The sequence below is a fragment of the Lepus europaeus genome, chromosome 4 (assembly GCF_033115175.1).
Source record: "Lepus europaeus isolate LE1 chromosome 4, mLepTim1.pri, whole genome shotgun sequence".
NCBI lineage: Eukaryota > Metazoa > Chordata > Mammalia > Lagomorpha > Leporidae > Lepus > Lepus europaeus.
In genome coordinates, this window is record NC_084830.1 from 97,826,622 (window position 1) to 97,843,761 (window position 17,140).

Here is a 17,140-nt window from a genome sequence, read left to right on the forward strand (position 1 = left end):
AGGCTTCATGTGGTGTTCAGCTAATTTGCTCTCTTACCCTTCTAACTTAAGCATTGCACCATGTGACAATGCAATAGTAAGACCTTCATCAGACAAAGAATGCTGATGCCCTGATCTTGGACTTCCCATGTGCTCTAGGTGTGAGAACTATAAATTTCTGATCTTCCCAGATTATCCAGTCTCAGGCATTGCGTGTTAGCAACACAAACACAGAAACCACATATGCCCCTATCCTTGTGGCGTTAACTCCCAGAAGTGACACTGCCAGTGCAAATGGCAGATATAGTGTAGAACTCTATTGCTAGATTCCCCTTTGATAGAGGTTGTATGGGTTCGCATGTTCATTACCACTCCTCAAGGAGTGTCTTCTTTTTCCAGTATGTGCTGCCAACTACTTGAATTTTAGCCGAATGAGAGATGTGCAGTTTTTACTTGCATTTCTCTGCACAGGAGAAAGGTGGCATTCTTTCCATTGGAAGAAAAGCCACTTGTGTCCCTTTTCCTGTAAACTGTCCTTGTCCTTTGCCCATCTTGCTGTTGGAATTTTGGCCATTTCTCCCTCGTTTCCAAGAACAATGTGTACGTTAGGTTTCTTTTATTTTGATATAATAGGAATACCAACTACACTTTCCTAGTCGGTATTTGTTTTTCCTTTATCTTGCTTTGCTATGCATGAATTAAGGTTTTTGTGTGGCTGAATATAACAGACTTTTCCTTTATAACTAATGCATTTTGTTTCCGAGTTGGCAGGGCCTTCGCCACTCTTCCCATCTTAACATAAGAAATGAATGGAGACAGAGAGAGAGGAGAGGAGCTCCCACCTGCTAATTCACTTCCCAATGCCGCAGGTGCCTTGAGATGTGCCAGGCTGCAACTGGGAACTGACAATTCCAAGCAGGTCACCCATGTGACTAGCATGGAACTTGTTATGGGAGCCGGGGTCACCATTGCTTCCCCAGATGTATTTTAGTAAGAAACTGGAGTCAGGCTCCAGAGATGAGTATCAAAACCAGCTACTCTGATGTGAGAATTGGGCATCTGAACTTGGCATCAAAGCATCTAAGCCATTAGGCTAAATTCCTTCTCAACCTATGTTTCCTTTGTTAATAGTATCCCTTGACTGTCACACTCTTGCCTCCCACTCCACAAAAGCACACATCAGTCTTGGATTTGTTGGAAGCGCAGTGCACCCTCTACTGCTAGACTAGACAGGAAAATAGACGACTAGATGTCCATAATTTCTTCCCAAATGGCATCTTTTAGAGAAAAGACGGAAAGAGCGTTGCCCTGGGTGTGCAGCAAAGAGCCCCTGTAGACACTGATTTTCTCTACACAGTGCACAGCCAGCCATGGAATCCTGGGATATTTTATTTCAATTTTTTCCCAGACACCTTTTATGGAAGCTATACCAACTTCATGCATTTCTGTGTAGGCTTTAGGAACATAGTGATTCTCCCACCATACCTAACTTCACACCAGCACTCCCACCCTTCTTCCTCCTCCATCTCCTTTAGGGACATCTTCTCTGACAGGAGTAGAATTTATCTAGAAGTCATCAACAGAACATGACCGGCTATATACATATATGTATATATTTTGAAACTTTGGAATGGCATATACTTCTATGAAAAAGAGTGAACATTTGGAGATGCAGTTAACTGAACAATGATGTATTTTCTTTTTGACGTGTTTCTTTACTTTTATTTGTGGACAAAGAGTAGCTGTACATATTGATGTGGTACAATGTAATATTGCCCTACATGCATACATTTAAAAGATCATATTAGGTCATTCGCATCCACCCCTTCAATATTCAAGGTTTCTTTGTAGTCTGTACATTCAGAAGTCTTTCTTCTAGCTTTTGAGGAAATACTGTATATTTTTGTGAAGTATTATTACCCTAGTATGCAATAGAACACCGACAGGCTTGTTTTTACAACAAACAAGAGATGAAAGTACTTTTTAATTCAAAGAAAGTAAGGCTTTCTGAGATTTGACTTACGTAGGTATGTATAATCAGTTGCGGTTGAGTGAGATAACTTTGGAGAAGAACCCAAGGACGGCGTGACTTTAGCGAGTACTAGACATTCTTCTAGCTTATAATCCATAGGTGATGTCATCCACATGAGAGTGTGGTAGATCTTTGTGACCAAGTGGTACTGTTAACTCACATACCTCAACTCTCTGAGGAGAGAGGTCCTGCGTGGGAAGTCAGTGCACAGTGACCCCTTGCACGAAGACGTGTAAGAATTTAAGAGTTAGCACATGAGCGAACACCTGAGGATCTTGACCTGAGCTGCCTAAGCTGTGGAAGCCTATGGAATCCACTGACTCCTTCCTAAAAGTATTTAGACAGGGCCATGGGGGAGTGGAAGTTCTTTCGTGCCTTCAGAGTAAAGTATATCCTTTGTGGATGGCCACGTCTTTGTCTTGGGGTCTACCCACAGAAGTCCTTCCTGTGGAACCCTTTTTGCCACAGTGTTTTGTCTTCCCTTGCCTGACGTGCTCTCAAAGGTGTTTTAGCCACATCAGAATGTCTTCAGGGTTGATTCTGAGCCAGGGTGTTATTTGAAGTGATTTTCATTCTGGGAGTCTGCTATATGGAATACTCCCCATGTTGGAGCATTCATTCTTTTTTGCTTCTTTCTATTATTATTATTTTTATTACTCTATCAGTGCTCTTTTATTAATATCTATTATCTTTTTTTATAGAAAGCTTTTATTTAATAAAGATAAATTGCATAAGTACAGCTTTCAGATTGTAGCTGTTCTTCCCACCTACCTGCCCTCCCACCCCAAAACCATCCCACCCCCTACACCCTCTCGCATCCCATTCTTCATTAAGATTCATTTTTAATTATCTTTATATAGAGATCAACTCTATCATCAGTAACGATTTTCACAGCTTGCACCCACACCGACATACAAAGGATAAAGTAATGTTTGAAGGCTAGTGTTGCCGTTAATACTCATAGTACAACATGTGAAGGACAGAGGTCCTACAGGAGGAGCAAGTGCACAGTGACTTCTGTTGTTGATTTAACAATTGACACTGTTACTTGTTCTGTCAGTGATCAGCCGAGGCTCTTGTCATGAGCTGCCAAGGGTATGGATGCCTCTTGTGTTCACAAGCTCTGACATTATTTAGATAAGGCCATCATTAAAGTGGAATTTCTCTCCACCATTCAGAGAAAGAAGGTACCTCCTTCTTTGATGGCCCCTTCTTTCCCCCGGGATCTCACTCATGGAGATCTTTCATTTCTACTATCGATTGATAATCTCTCTCAGCCAGTTCTTCTTTTTTGTTTCTCTAGTAGCTTGGCCTTAACTCAAAGAATCTGAGGTTGTGCCAGACACTACTGCTTTCCCAGGCCATAGCAGAGTGCTGGATCAGAAGAGGAGCAGCCGGGCCTCGGACAGGCAGCACCATGGGATGCTTGGCTAACTTGTGGTTATTGGGACAATACTATAACAATGAGTGTGTGATGTTAGTGTAACTTTTTCCAATTGTGTTTGCTGTTAGTATTTTGTGTTGCCTCATGTTTTAGACAGTTGAAAATAGGGTTTCTCAGTCTTGGCACTGTTGTCACTTGGGTCCAGATGCCTCTGTCGTGAGGAGGAGGACATTCCTGTGTGTTGCAGAAAGTTTTGCAGCTTCTCCAACCTCTACCCAGTAGATTACAGTGACACCACCAGTCCCCGTGGACACAACCAAAGAGGTCTTCTGAGGTGAGGCATGCCCTGAAGGACACACCTCAGTTGATAGACACAGACAAGAATTATGGAAATCATGTACTTTTACAAATCTTAAAAGAGATAGCTTAACTAGACTATTGAAACATCTTAATGCACTCAAAGTAAGCTGGTAACTTTTAATCCTCACCGTTCATATTAGCGAGTTAAGCCATCAAGTTAGCTTTGTACAGACAGCCTCTCTAGAAGATGGCCAATTTTTTTTTCTTTTGCACTTGGCTGAGTTATTTCCTTTGATATCTGCTGGGTCTTCTGAGCTGAAAATATCCTCATTTTACAAGGACATTTCGGACTGAGGGTATTCCCTGTTTAGTGATAAGGAAAGTCACCTTAATGATGTGAAGTGAAAAAGATCATGGTTTGTAGGAAAGGAGGCAAAATGCAACATGCACAGTTACCTGTTTACTTGAAAAGGCAATGGAGTCTCGGCAAGAGCTAAGAAATGTAGTTCACTTCGATTGGGTGGGGTTAAGAGATGCGAGCAACCAAGTGACTAGAAATGAGGCTAGGGATACCTTTTTCACCATCTGAATGCAGTTGTAACCTTTATTCAGTAACAGGGATATAACAACTGCTGAGAATAAAAATAGATGTAAACCATTTAATGATTTGAAATGAAGCAAGTTGCAACTTGTGCTCTTTTAGGTGAATTGCATTTCCTTGACTGGGAGCTCGGCAGGGACAGGGAAGGTGCTGGTGAATGTAACGAATTTGAAGATAGCGAGGGTGTCGTGGGTACCTCAGACTGTGCTTCCTCGCAAGTCGGCAGTCTTTGACGAGTGATGACAGGCTCTCTGAGTTTGCTAAGGTAAGAATGGCTCATTTCAGAAACTCCTATTCTTCTATAACATAGGTTAATCAAGGCCTTTTGGTGTTTCTCCCACCGTTCCTTCTCAGGGATCATCCTTTTCACTCTTAGAGCTTTCTTCTGAGCTCCACACCTTGGTCCTTAAATCACATGCTGGTGCTGTGCTTCTCAACATGGGGAAATATGGAGCTCTCCTCCCCCTAACTCTCCACTGCCAACTAGGCAATGGACTTTGGTTGTCCCTCCAGTGCCCTACTACAGATATGTCAGGGTGTGGTTAGTTTAGTATGCAGCATTTACATCATTGTAAATAAGTAAGGAATCTTGATCATCAAGACCAGTGCTAATTATCATGATTAGCTTGAACAACTATTTGTGTTACTTGGATTTTTTTAGAAAATGTATTTGTTGGAAAGGCAGTGGGACCCAGAGATTGTCCATCTGCTGGGTTCCTTCCCTGAATGCTTCCAGCAGCCAAGGGCTGGTCAGGCTGAAGCCAGGAGCCTGGAACTGCATTTGGGTCTTGCACTTGTGTGCCAGGGATCCAGGTACTTAAGGCTCCTCTGACCACCTCTCTGGGTGCACATGAGCAAGAAGGTGGACTCTGAATTGGAGCCAGGACTCAAACCCATGCACTCTGTCATGGGGTGTATGCATCTTCAAGTGCCATCTTTACCAATGCGTGAAACACCTGCTCCCCATATTGACCCTTTGCTTAGCTCATTTTGCTGAACATTCATAGAATCCTAACCTTTCTTCACTGTCTTACAGTCTCATAAACATTTCTATATGTAGCAGACTTTCTCTCAGTTTTACTTTCATGGTGAACGTTTCCCTACCACCTCCTAGTTGCTCCAACATGGATTCAAGATCTTTTTCTCTTTGTGGATGTTGTCAGCCTGGGGTTTCTGTTCCCCATCATTCCAGGAATTTGTTCACTTCTTTCCTGATGGTGCTCCTTCATCCTGCATTTCATGTTTTTCTCATAGTTTTTTGTTTCCACGCTTGATTTTTTTAAAAAATATTTATTTATGTATTTATTTATATTTATTTATTTGATAGGTGGAGTTATAGACAGTGAGAGAGACAGAGACAGAGAGAAAGGTCTTCCTTCTGTTGGCTCACTCCCCAAATTGCCCCCATGGCCTGCTTGCTCTGTGCCGATCTGAAGCCAGGAGCCAGGTGCTTCTTCCTGGTCTCCCATGTGGGTGCAGGGCCCCAGCACTTGGGCCTTTCTTCACTGCCCTCCCAGGCCACAGCAGAGCACTGGACTGGAAGAGGAGCAACCAGGACTAGAACCCAGCATCCATATGGGGAGCCGGCACTGCAGGCAGAGGAAGAACCAAGTGAGCCATGGCGCCAGCCCCTCCACGCTTGGTTTTCTTGAGCACATCTTCTGGTAGGTTCTGAGCAATGACATACAGAAGAGTTTTTGATGCTTGGCATCTCTAAATATGCTTTGATCTTACTGTCCTTTAATGTGTGATTGAAAACATGTATGTGCTTTTAGGTTGGAAATGGTTTTTCCCAAGTTCTGAAGGCATTGATGCATTGCCTTTCCGCTTAAGGATTTTGTGAGTCAGGCTGAAGCTTCTCATTTTTGATCTTTGAAGGTTTTGGTGTTGCTAGTGGTTTTCATCAGTTCATTGGGATGTACTTTGGTATGTTTTTCTGCTTAGCGTTTGTCAAGTGTTTTGTATCTGAGGGGTTCTAGGTGTCCCCAGGACCACCCAGGTTTGCTCATCTGTAGGACACTGGAGAGTTGGTGTAGAGGCATCTCAGGGCTAGAGAGAAAGGAGAAGAAGCTGTGTCATTAATTCTCCATGCATCCTCTCCCAGTAGATTCACCTCACGTGGACAAGCTATGGAAATCGTGCTCTTCTTGGAGAACTCTAGCTAGTCAATGACCAGGATGTTTCCTGGGGCTCCTACCCGGTGTTCTCTCTTCCTACCCTGTCCTAAAATCCCAGGTTTTCAGAAGGCAAATCCATCCTCAGTCTAAACTGTACATTTTTGCAGCTTCAGCATACATTGTCAAACGTCTATTAATTTGTCCAAGAGGAACATGAGATACCTTTCCCATGATCATGGCGTATATTTATAGCACCTGTGGTTTCTGTAGTAGTGTTTTACAATGATCACTAGACCGATCTTTTGTTTTCTTGGTTCAAGTTACTGCTTTAGTATATGACTTGTATTTTAATTTGTTTCAGGATATGTTTATTAAAGGCAGAGTTGCAGGGAGGCTGAGAGAGTGAGAGAGGAACCTCCCACTTGCAGGTTCCCTCTGCAAATGGCTGCAATGGCTGGGAGTGAGCCGACCCAAAGCCAGGAGCCAGTTGATGATTCCTTGTCTCCTACAAGTGTGCAGGGGCCAAAATATTTGTGCCAGGCACTACTGCTTTCCCAGGCCATAGCAGAGTGCTGGGTCAGAAGAGGAGCAGCTAGGCCTCAGACAGGCAGCACCATGGGATGTCGGCCCTGTAGGCATCACCTTCACCTGCTATGCCACAGTGCCAGCCCCTGTGTTTTCATGTTTTAAAGAATTCTGACTCATTGGTTTGGAAGGCAGAGACACAGAGATGTTCCAACTGCTGGTTCGGTCCCCAAATACTTCAGTCAAGTACGGTGTCTGCAACTCAGCGTGTGTCTCCAACCTGCGGGGCAGGGACCCAGGTGTTTGAAATAGCACTTCCTGTCTCCCAGGCTGTACGTCTCTCCCAGGTCATCAGCAGGGAGCTGGGTAGGAAGCAGAGCAGCCGGGACTCACCATGTGGGGTGCCTTTGCTGCAGGTGGATACTTAACCTTCCACACTACAGTGCCAGTCCCTGTTAACTACTTCTCATCTGTCTTCCGGCTGTTTGTCTTCTTTTCCATTTGCATTGTTGCCCATTGTGCTGGGCTGGTATTTCTGTCATGACATACTTTCGTTCCTTATCATTTTCTTTTGTGTATCATCTATAGGTATTTACCATCTCCTTACAGTGGGAGTATCTAAATGATTCACACCTGTAAAACTTTATTGTAGACATTAACTTCAACCACCTGCAAAGATTAGTCAGAAATTATTTTTTAGACACAGATGGACTACTTATCGTTGTTGTAAGTTCTGTGATTTTACCTGAACTTTCTTGACAAGATGTAAAGTGATTTATGTCGTGTTGCAGTAGTTATGACCCTGTATTTGTACATTTCATCTTGCACAGGAGAGCTTGGCCTCTAGTTGGTTGTTTTTGGTTGCGATGTGGTGTCCATTTGCTTCCACTAGAGGGCAATGTAGCACTCCTGTCAGGCCAGGCTCATGCTGAACTCCCTTAACCTGTCCATGTCTAAGATGTACTTTTCGTTGGTTGGAAGTGTATTCTTTCAGGTATGTGAAGATAAGCTTCTACATGCGTCAGGCCTGTAAAGTTTCTTCTGAGAAACCTGGTGTTCTTACTGAAGTGTGTATCCTCTCTTATATTGATAGTCTAAATCTCTGGGAAGGATCCAAGAGCTAGTCCTGTCCAGCTTTGGTGGATGCTCTTCGACTGCAGTCACAAAAGTATCTCTTTCTGCCAGCCATGCATAGAGTTCCACTTTGCACACATCCTGTGCAACACAAGCTTTCTGAGTGCTTTTAAGTTACTGATGGCCTGCTGTGTGTTCAGAACCACATGCTGTTCTGGGGAGGGGTGCAGGAAAGGCTCTGGTTCACAGTGGATACTGTGGGGTATCAGCTGAAGCAGTGTTACTGCGGTTAACTGGATGAACTTTCCTCTCTTCCTCATTCTCCTTGCCTGTCTTCCTGTCACTCTGCCTTTCAAACACACAAATAATTGGACCAGCAAAGCTATAGCAGCAGGGCTGCCCATCCTAAGTCCACATGTATCCCAAATGCCAATCATGAAACCCAAGGATTTATGGTTTGCTCTGCAGGTTTCAGACTTGCCTTGAGACAGTTCCTCCTTTTGACTCCATTGTCTGTTCTTGTTGGGATAGCAATGTGTACCCAGGGCCTATTCCATTACCGGACCTTGGAAGAATGTAACGTCCAAAAAAAAAAAAAAAAAGTCATTGAGAGTTTATTAGCTAAGGGATTTGCCTCCAGTGAGACTTTGGACTTGGCATCGTAACAATGATCAGACATGAAGAACTCGAGGTTCTTGGTCATGGAATGAATGCACTTTGTATTGTGATATGGGGATGTATCTCTGAGGGATCCAGAGTAGGATGCTATAGTTGTGATGGTGAATGTTCCCCAGAGGCTCCCATTGTCGAGACTTGATGCCCAAAGTCTCCACTGGGATGTGGCTTAAGCTTTGGGACCCAGAGAGGCCCTGGGTCACTGCTGAGGTATTCTCTGAAAGGAGTTTCCCCAAGGGCTGTACGTATGTTTCTTAGGAGCTACAGTCTCCTCCCCTATCTTATAGTGAATCACATCACCATCAAAGCAAGCTCCATACCCATTTGTGGTCAGTTACTAGTAACCTCTCCTCTTCCAGCAATTGCACCTGCCAATTAGTTCTTTATCTCTGACTGTGTTCTAGATAATCTTGCACAAGTTCACTTGCACATGACAACAATTTTCTGTGCTTTGAACTTTCTCCCTACTCTAGCAAAACACAGAAGGAATCTCGTTACTTTTCATAGCAAAACCATCCATCCATAAGTATAAATTCACGGATAACCGCACACCTGAATGCATATAAATCTGTGTGTATGTATGTTAAACATAACACCTATGACATACATGTTACACATATATGTGACATATATGTGTATATATATGTCCTATGTTACACCGATGACATTTTTTGTCAGTGTTGATTTCCCAAGATTGTGCACTCTTATTATGTGCATTTGCCACTGAATCGCACAGAGGATTGTCTCTGGTGACTAGGGCTGAGTTGTGTGCTTGGGCCACTTTGCTGATCTCTGGTGACAAATATCATTTGGGAAACACTGTATAGAGGGGACCACATCGGAGTCAATAGGGCTTCGAGCAGCAAAATCCCAAAACTCGTGAGAGAAAGTGTGGAATCAGTGAGACCCTTATTCTCTCCAGATACCGATTGATGTATGAATTGCGCTTCTGAAAAGAACCTTAGGGACTCCCTCCACGAGACAGCATGGGGCTCCATGTAGGAGCCTCAGAACTGAAAGAGCACTCATGGTTGTGGCATCCTTGCATGGGGAGACACACCCCTCTCGAATCTGCATGAATGTCTTTGTCTGTGGGTCTAGAGAATGGTCTCTAAGTAGCAGGGCAGGGAAGGGAGAAAGAGGAAGAACGACACTCACGGTCTAACAGGTATACGTACTTTAATGAAAGGCCTAACAAATTGGTACTAATCATGAGTAACTATAAACATAGGGAAATCTAGGAGAAATACATGAAATTGGTGACGATGTGACCACCCATTTGAGAGAGGGAGACCAGTCTCCCAGGCACTGGGTTGTTGCTTGGTCGGCGGGGAACGGAGCGAGTGTCACGGTGCAGTCCCAGAGCCCACAGATCAACTCTGCAGCGCCGACTCCCTGCCTGCACGGGGGACTCAGTCATGCTGATGTTCTCCAAGGCCTGATGTTCTTGGCCTTGAGGATGAGGCTGACATTCTAGCACAGGGGCTGGAGTAGGCAGGACAGGTTGTAGCTGCAGGACACAGAAGCAGCCATGAGTCCACTCTTGCTCATCTCAGGCTCCTTCCAGGGCCCGCCCTCAGCTGCAGTCCTGGAGCCCCGCAGTCCCCATGCGTAAGGCCCTCTGCTGACCAAGGAGCCATGGATAGCCCTCTCTGCAGTGCACGACAGGAGAACCTTCCCCATCTGCCACCCTGGATGTCCCGCAATCCCTGCCCAGCCCTCACCTCTTAGTGTCACCGAGCCTCTCCATGGAATGGAACCACAGTGCAAACTCTGCATCACGCAGAAAAGTATATTGGCTGGCTGCCACCTGGAGCCGCTGCATTTCCTGGAGAACTTTTATCTCCTGTGGCAAGGGGGGCAGAGAGGATGCTGACAGGCCTGCACTGGGACTGCTGGAGGGGCACACTGTGGGAGGGGCAGGGGGCTGGCCTCTGGGTCTTTTTTCTAAAGAAGCCTTCTCTGACCGTCCCTTCCAGGCTCCAAGCTGTCCTCTGAGTAGCATACACACAGCCCCTCACCCAGGAAGTTCTCCTGGATTGCAGTCCCTTAGCCACAAGCTCCCTAGGGATGCTCTCCTCCTTCTGTGTGTATCCATCCCAGCGGAGAGAGCAGACAGACACGGATGGGCTGGAGCCTGGGGTTCCCGCCCAGGGCATCTCTGACCCCTCTTTCCCCTCTGTGCCTGGAAGATAGGGCAGAGCTGCTCACCTTTGTCATTTTCAGCATGTTGTGTTTTCCCTGGAAGGCAGAGTCCATCAGAACAGCCCCTGGCCTGTGACTAGCCCCTGGCCCTCCCCTCTCGATATGAGCAAGGGAAAGGAGGTGTCCCTGGGACAGGCTGTTAGCTCTGCAGAAGGGCACATGGCAGCAGAGGCTCAGGGACCTGCTGTCCCAACCATGTCTGATGGCAGGCAGGGAAACGGAGGCCTGGGAATGGATGGGTGGGCTCAGGCATGTGGGTGCTGCCTGACCTCGCAGGGGCCCAATTTCTCTTCTTCCCATGGGTGCCACCCAACTCAGAGGCTGAACAAGCTCGGCCAAGACCGTGTGCAGCTTCGCAATCAGGGGCTCTGGCTATGCGGCTTCAACCCTTGGGGGACAGGGATGGGCACCTGGTTGCAGGCTCCAGCGCTCAGAGGGGATATGCAGGTGAGCCCTCCCCCCAGGACAGCTTGTGAGGCCTCTGGAGACATGGGCAGCAAGGGGCTGAGGGCTGAGAGCTCAGGCCAGGACCCTGCCCCCAAGCCTCAAGATCCTGGAGCCTGCCCCACCCATGGCAAGTTCACTCACATCTACAAAGTCCTTCATGGCGATGTCCAGCCTATCCAGATACAGGATGAAGGTGCCAAGGAAGGGAACGACTCCCTGTGCCATGAGGTGGTGGTGGTGAGCAGCTGCTCTCAGGTGCCACCAAGGCCCGGCCCCTGAGATGCTCTCCACCCCAGCTCCTGGAGCCCTGGCCACATTCCCCATTGGGAAGCTTCCCGCCCCTAAACTGCCTTTCCCAATTCTCCCTGTAGTCAGCCAACTGCCTCTAGAAACGGACAACCCTGGGAGCCCTGGCGGCATGATAACCAGTCACGGTGTGGGGTGCCTGGCCCAGCTCAGGCACAAGTCTGCTGGGAGCCCTTCAGCTCAGGCCCTCAGCCCTGGTCTCTCCACTGGGGCCTCTCAGGTACTGTGGTGATGGGCATGGGCAACAAGGGAGGCAGAAGGCCCTGCTCCCTTGACGTGGGCCCCCAGTGGGAGGGAGGAGCCCCTGCCGCCCCAGGCACACTCGCCTTCTTCTGCAGCCGCTGCCGCATCTGTGTTCTCTGGAGTTCTGCTCCCGGGCGGGCAACTTGCAAATCGCCATCTGCCAGGGGCGGGGTCACGTTCAGGGAGACAGTCCTTTCCTGACCAGCCCACACTTGTGCAACTCCCCTTGGGCCCTGCATGTCTGGCTCACTTCCGTTGGCACAAGGCCCACCCTGCACTCCCCTCCCCTCACCACGTGCTCTGTATGGATTCATGCAGCTCCCACTGGTAAGGTGGCTTTGGGGGATTGGCCACGCCTCCCTGTGCCTGCTCCTCAGCTGGAGAGGGTGCTGGGCTCCCCTCCCACCTCAGGTCACCCTTGGGCTAAGGATCCTCGGACTGACCTGTGCCTCAGCATGTCCCTGGGAGGAGGCCAGGCCCTGCACTCCATGCCCTGCCTTCCTGGATGCACATGAGGTTCCCTGTGCAGACTGAGAGACAGGCTCATCTCATCGTGCTTGCTTCTCTCCTTGAGAAGACAGCACTTCTGCTCCCAGGGTAGCCAGTAAGAGCCAATGCTTGGCATCCCACTCGACCGCTCAGCCCCTGGCATTCCTGAGCTGTGCCATGCGTGGCACAGGCTTGGCAGCCCTCCCCATGGAAGGCTGAACAGAGAACACTGTAGCAGGCCTGGTTTCCAAAGGCCCTCTAGGGCCCCAGGGCAGACGGAAGGAAGGAAGCCCTTGCTGCCTCATCCACCTCACAGCCTGGGGGAAGCAGGAATAGCATGGAAGCCAGAGACCTGTGGGTGCTCACAGCCCCCTCTGAGAGCCAAGCTGCTCTCGCGGCAGCCCATTCCCATTGCCCTCTGAGCCCGACTCCATACCACTACCTGTGACCACAGCCCTCTCTTTGCCTGTTGTCCTAGCAGGCACACCCCAGGTTTTCTGTGCAAGCACACTTTCAGTGACACCAAAAACCCACCTCTGCCCTGATGCCCTTACAGCCACATCCCTTCCCCTCCTGCCAAGCCCTCACCCCTGTCCCAGAGCCTCCACTTTACCTTCATGGGCACATCTCTGTTGACTTTTTTGTCCTGTGTGCAAAGACGTTGAAATTTCCTGGCACTTTTTCTGTTGTGAGGGGAAAACCGGAAGGAGATATTTGGATGGAATGGTGAGGTGGTGAGTTCAAACTCCTTTGGTTTAAGAACAAAGATCAGAGGATCCACCCTGCCTGGTATTATCTTCTGTTTCGAGTGTGTGTTGTGTGTGTGTGTGTGTGTGTGTGTAAAGAGTTGGAGTGCCCAAGCAGGTCCAGTGCTGCGTGGTGCACAGGTGCAAGTACATAGTTTGGAAGCCACATGTGCCTGACTAATGGAAATGTCATCCTGAGGCAGAAACCCAGTCCTCATGTCCCAGGGCAGCTGAAAGATGGTGCTCCCCACCCCTGCCCCTGGCAGTCCACGCCTATCCCTGTGTCCCAGCATACCAGCCTCTCTGAGTCTTGGAGAATTAGTGCTTAGGCCTGAGGGTAGTCCTGGGTCCAGCAGGTGCTTTCTGAGATGCACACCCACCTGGAGACTTCTCCCCACGTTGTTTTCAGCTTGCGTACTGGGTGACTCTGAGAGTGCAGAGGATGTTGTGAACCAGCAGTAATTCTGGAGAGCCAGGCATTCCTAGGGAGGGGAGCGGATGAATGGCAGGTGGCTTGGAGCCCCACCTGAGCCAGGCTCAGCCAGCTGTGCTGACATCCCCCTTGTGCATCAGAGAGTTGGCCAGGGAGCCAAGCAGGTCAGTGATGGGATCCCCATGAGCCACGCTCACATGGGCTAGGATTGGGTACAACCCCTGTCAAGGGCCTTGGCAGGAAGTGAGCATTTAGTTCTGGGACAAGCGAGTCAGATCAGGCCGCCTGGTTGATGCGAGGATTCCCGGGATTGGGCAGGATCTGTGACCACAGACTCTACACCTGAGAACTGAGGAAGCAAAGTGGCACATCCCTGCCTTGCAGAGAGGGAGCCCCTGGGCCAGCCTCAGCTTACCTTGGCCACCTTGATCCAGTGTTCCACCACGCAGGCCCTGTCCTCTGCCTTCATGCTGGGGTCCCCCAAGCACGTGGTAGTAACACAATGGGCCACACGGTGGTAGTGGATGATGACAGCGAGCACAGTGGGGGGCAGCTGCGCATTGACCTCCTTGTTCTGCTGGATCCGGATGGAGCTGTGGCACTGATAGGGGACCACATTCTGGAAGAGCTCCTGGGGGCAAGAGGGTGTCCCATGGGCACAGCCACCCTTGCTCAGAATGCAGTGAAGCCCACCCCCCCGGCAAGTGACAGTGCTTGAAGCTGCAGCTCAGGGAGCTTGGCATGCAGCTGCCCAACGTGGGAACAGCTGGGCTATGTTTTCTGCCACTGAGGGCCCTTCCCTACTGCCAGCTCGGATCCCAATCTTCTCAACCCTTGTGGGAAGAGAGAGAGGTGTGTGCTCCCAGGCATCCCGCCCAGTATCTCGTCCTTCTGCCTATCACGGCATCTGCCCTGGAGTCCTTGTCCCTGTGCCAGTGCTGCTCCCTGTGGCAACTCCAACAAGGTGCTGTTTGGCATGTGTGATGTGTGCGCTAGGACCCAGGACACCTGTGGCATCCCAGGCAGATGGGAAGGCAGTGGGTGGACCTGGATGCCCTACACCTAGGACCGCCCAGCACTCTGTGGGTCAGAACCAGCCCTGCTTTCTGCCAGGCCCATGTCAGTCGATCTGGAGAGTCACTGTGCAGCTGGCATGGTTGGTGTGCCATCTCTGCCAGCCATGGGAGCACGGCAGCCTTGGGAGTGAAGCAATGAGGCCAGTCACGTAGGTGGTGGGACCTGAAGCCTGAACTGGAGCCAGGCTGCTGGATTCTGGTGGGGGCAGCTGTGGGGAGGCTGGTGCCAAAGGGGTGTTCGGCCCTGGCCCTGCCGAGACAAGCCCACTGCTCACCGCGTCCATCAGTGTGAACTCTTCCGCCAGCAGCTTGGCGGGGAATGTCGTGATGCCAGCCGTCTTGTGAGGCTGCTTGTTTGCAGGCCCTGGACATTCGCAGGAGACTTTGGTAGTTGTCTTTGGTGCTGCTTCTGCGCATGGGGGCGGCCTCAGTTTGGAAGTGGATCCTGGCTCCAGAATAGGTTCTAGCTCTGGGAGCAGTGGAGGATCTGGCTCTAAAGCCAGTGTTTGGCATGACTGCAGCCTGGCAAGTAGAGCAGGAGCTGGGAGAAGAGAAAGGGTCAGCAACATCAAGCCCTTTGCAATGGCCTCTCCCAACCCAGGAGCGATCCCATTGCCTCGAAAGGGACTCCAGCCCCAAAGCCCACTGAGGGAATCTTGCCCAGGGCAGTGCATCTCACCAACTGCCTCTGCCTGTGTGGCATTTGGGTAGGCCATCCTGACACGCAGAAAGTACACATGGGTCTGCAGGTTTCCTCTGGGCAAGCGGACCTGCTTGTAGCCGACTCTCATCTTCAGAAGCGGGAGATCTGTGTGATCGCAGAATTCTGCCCTGTACTTGGCTTTGCAGCTTTCCAAACAGGAAGCCATGTTCCTGGGGAAGAAGAGCGGGCAGCAGAGTCAGCCTTGACCTTTCCCTGCTTGCTGCCCTTCCAGGACTCCCTGTGTGGGGTGGGGCACGGAGCCTGCCTGTGAACTCTAGCTTCTTAAAGACAATGCCATGCTTTGCTGTTTCCCAAAGCGATTTCTTTCCTGTGAATCCCAAGAGTTACAGAGAGGGAGGGAGAGACACACACCGGGGCAGAGATCTTGCATCCACTGCTTGACTCCCCAGATGGGCACAGTGGACAGCACTGGGCCAGGCTCACGCGGGGAGTGTGGAGCTCCATCCAGGTCTCCCACATGGGTGGCAGGGGTCCAAATGCCTGGACCATGTTCCCCTGGTTTTCCCAGACCGCGAGCAGGGTGCTGGATCTGGACTGCAACAACAGGGACACCAACCAGCACCCATGTGGGATTCTGGCATTGCCGGCAGTAGCTTTCCTTTCGATGGCTTCTCCTTTTCCTTTCAGTGCCTTCCCATTCATTCCCATGGTGTTGTAAGGTGGAGGCCCCTAGGCTCTGGCTCTGGGCAGACTTGGGAGTAGGTTGCTCCTGGGATGGTGGGTTGGGTCGGGTGGTCAGGGAGGGTAGGCACAGCTGGAAGCAACTGCCCTGGGCATGGCTATCTGGGTGTTGTCTGTGAGCCCCAGCGTGCCCGCTCCTCGACACAACGTGTCCGCTCGTGTCCCTAGCACTGCTCTTCAGCACTTCCTTTGCATGTGGTGGGGCCAGAAGTTGGAGTTGCACCTGCTGTCTTGCCTCTGCCTTGCCTCAGCCCTCATTTTCCTGCCACTCTCTAGAGTGACAGAAGGCCGCATCTGCACCCCAATCTACCCGCATCATCTTAGTGGGACGTGGGGTTCTCCTTCTGATCAGAGTAGGGGACATTGCAGCTACTCCCAGAGGAGGCTGGCAAGCCTAAGCTCTGCTGCTGTAGGACAGGTCTTGTATAGGATCTCGGCTGTGAGGGTCTGATTCCCCACAAATGCGAGGCCCTTGAATGCTTTGCTCACTGGATTTGTAGCAAGTGTCTGGAAAACTGCGCAAAGTGAGGGCTCAACATATATGTGTAGAGTGAATGATTCCTTGCAGACCTGCCAGGTCGATGAGGGGTCTGGGCAACTGCTACAACCCTGAGGGCACCTGTTCTGTGCATATATCAAGGACAGGAGCAGCTGGAACAAGCAGGAAACATGGCTGGTACCAAGGTATAGCAGCTTCCAATCCCCCTGCCCACATGTGATGCTGGCAAGCCATATCAGGGTTGGCCAGTTCAAGTCTTGGCTGTTGTCCTTGGTATCCAGCTCCCTGCTAATGAGCCCGGGGAAGCGCCGCATGATGGCCTAAGTAGTTGGACCCCTGGGACTCCTGAGAGGGGGCCCAGATATAGCTTCCGGCTCCTCGGTCTGGCTTGCCAGAGCCCTGCCTGTTGCAGCCATTTGGGGAGTGACCCAGCACATAGACGAACTCATTCTCTCTTTCTCTCAGTCGAACTCTGCCTATTAAAGAAAACATTTCCAGTTCTTTCAAAAGGGGAAAGCAGGATCGCCATCTGGGAGGTTTCCAAACATAGGGTCCCATGGCCGGTTCCCACCTGAGTAGAGAAGTTGGTTCGTGAGGGTGCAGA

The 17,140-nt window shown here is 49.8% G+C and overlaps 1 long non-coding RNA gene across 1 annotated transcript; it reads right to left on the reverse strand.

Annotated features, from left to right (window-relative positions):
• Positions 1 to 13,020: 13,020 nt before the first annotated feature.
• LOC133758449 (uncharacterized) lies at positions 13,021 to 14,030 on the reverse strand. The gene is made up of 3 exons (XR_009865798.1): positions 13,972 to 14,030; positions 13,504 to 13,605; positions 13,021 to 13,060 (listed from the first exon to the last, which is right to left on the reverse strand). It is a non-coding gene; the product is annotated as an uncharacterized LOC133758449 (long non-coding RNA).
• Positions 14,031 to 17,140: the final 3,110 nt, after the last annotated feature.